Below are 2,600 nucleotides of genomic sequence, written 5' to 3'. Positions count from 1 at the left end.
CGAACTTTTTTTTTCCTCTCTCTCTCTCCTCCTTCTTCATCTTCATCTTCTTCTTCTTCCTTCTCCTTCTTCTTCCTCCTCCTCCTTCTTCTTCTCTCCTCCCTATGCTGACGACGACGAAGATGTCGATGATGATGATGTGGATTGTGGCAATGGTGACCATGATGTACAGACACTGGTCGGTGTTGATAATACTACGAGTAAAAGTAACAATAACGGAAAAATCAATACAAATAACAGTACCACTTGTACTGGTACTGGTACTGCCATGGATGCAAGGAATTCGGGTAATATGGATAAATTAGGAAATGGCAAGCTCAAACAACATTCTTCTTTTGGTAAGTATAATTCATGAAATCAATTTCTTTCCATTTCTGAATTTCTAATTTCTCTTTTTTCGGGCATTAAAAGTTTTGATTCGTAGGGAGCAGTAGAGAGGCGATGGTACTAAAAGATGGAGGTGGGAATAATGGAGTGACCATAGCCGTACCAGATGGTGATGTGTATTATTCTCAGTATTTGCAGGCGACTGATGGGTCTGGTAGTGGGAGAAAGGATATTAGTTTGGATAATAGTTGTGGTTTTAGCTGAAGAAAATTCTTCACTTTCAAGTGAATCTAGAGAATCTTTGAGAGCTATTCTATCAGATCCTGCAACGTAAGTGTTATTGATTTTATGTTTTGATTTCATTTCTTTGTCAAACTATGTAATGTGCATGAAACTAAGACGTATTCTTTACATTCATAGGGAGTGTTTTTACTGAAATTTTGCTTAAGGGTGCGTCATAGTTGTCTGGATTTTCCAGAAATTTTCCAGATTTCTGGAAAATTTCAGAGTGTCCGATAAAAAAAGAATAGAGGAAAAAAAAGAAAAAGAAAGAAGGAAGAAGGAAGAAGGAGGAAGAAGAAGAGAGAAGAAGAATAGGAGAAGGAGGAAGAAGAGGAGGAAGAGGAAGAAGAAGGAGAATGAAGAAGGAAGAAGAAGAAGGAGAGAGAGGGGAAAAAATAAAAAAATTCGAATTTCCAACCTTACCCTTGTGCCACGTCAGCATTTTAACACCGTTAAACCATTTTCCGTTTTTTGGTTAACGGCGCAAACCACAATCCTTTTTTTTGTAATAACAAACCACAAGGATTTTTTTGGAAGAACATCAAATCACATGGGTTTTTTTTAGAATTTACCCTTAATATTATTATTTCGTCATATGAAAAAAGTTGCATAGATTTTGACATTATGGTTGTTCAAATTTAATTAAAATCATTAATTATAAAATTTGCTAAAAAGAGGAATTGAACACATGACCATAAGATTCAAGGGAAGTCACTATATCATCACGACTTTTTAATACATTTTTTTAGGGTAAATTCCAAAAAAAACCCGTGTGGTTTGATATTGTTCTAAAAAAACCCTTATGGTTTGTTAATAAAAAAAACTGTGGTTTACGCCGTTACCCGAAAAACGGAAAATGGCTTAACAGTGTTAAAACAGAAGGGTAAAATTGGAAATTCTGAATTTTTTTTTTATTTTCTTTTATCATCTTCTTCTTCATAAAACCCCATATCCTCTCCTATGCAAAACCTGATAAAATGGTTTATGCAGAAATCTGAAATAAAATGGTAAGCCCTTAATTTTCTTCCATGAATCGTTGTTCAAACTATAAACCTTCACTTCATAATCATACTGAATAAACTCACATCCATCATCATCTCCAACAAAGGTAGCCATCCTAATCAGTTTATAATCCTCATTAACCGAATCATAACCAAATCCGTAAAACACATACCCAGTTTTCAAGGAATTATCGGGCGGTTCAACCTCCTTGTTGATGGATTATACAAGGCGAGATTTAGCTCCGAATTTCTCAAAACCACCAAGCCATGACACGAACCCACGGCTTCAGTACCGCCGCCGCTCTGTAAAGGGTGATTGAAACTTTCTGCGGCAGCGGCAGCATCAAGAGAATCGAAATCGACAGTGTAAAGATTCCAATCCCTAAGAATAATATGAAGATTGGATCTGGTGTTGAGGGAATGAGAGAGATGAAGGCGGATAAAATCAGAGCTATCGATTATCGAACAAAGAGGTTTGGATAGACATCGAAAGCGGACTAAAGTTTCAATAGGTAGAAGAAGGAGAATATCGGAGATAATATCTTGGGGGATTTTAGACATTTTTGGCGTTTATGAGAATGTTTGGGTAGCAGGAAAGGGGCGGAAAATTGAAAAGAAAATAAATTAGGAAGAAGGCGAAAATGGAGTAGGTTTTAAAGAGGGGAAATTATAAGTTATGAAAAAAGGGGAAGGAAAGCAGATGGGGTGTTAGTTTGGGGGTGGGTGAAGGAAGGGCCAGGTGTGCCATTGTATGTGAGTAAGGTTTGCAGAGCAGTACATTCATTTTTCATAAGGAAGGAACGAACGAAGAAGAAGAAATAAAAAATGAAAAATAAAAAAATAAAAAAAAAATATTTTTCCAACTTTACCCCTTGCCACGTCAGCAATTTTAACGGTGTTAAGTCATTTTTCATTTTTCGAGTAACGGCATAAACCACAGTCCTTTTTTTTTTTTGTATTAACAAACCACAAGGGTTTTTTTAGAACAAC

At 36.1% G+C, this 2,600-nt stretch overlaps 1 pseudogene; it reads right to left on the bottom strand.

Annotated features, from left to right (window-relative positions):
• Positions 1-1,545: 1,545 nt before the first annotated feature.
• On the bottom strand, positions 1,546-2,366 carry LOC136229766 (F-box protein CPR1-like; annotated as a pseudogene).
• Between the last annotated feature and the right edge of the window lie 234 nt (positions 2,367-2,600).

Source organism: Euphorbia lathyris, chromosome 5 (assembly GCF_963576675.1).
Source record: "Euphorbia lathyris chromosome 5, ddEupLath1.1, whole genome shotgun sequence".
Taxonomy (NCBI): Eukaryota; Viridiplantae; Streptophyta; class Magnoliopsida; order Malpighiales; family Euphorbiaceae; genus Euphorbia; species Euphorbia lathyris.
This window is presented reverse-complemented; position numbering and strand designations above follow the sequence as displayed.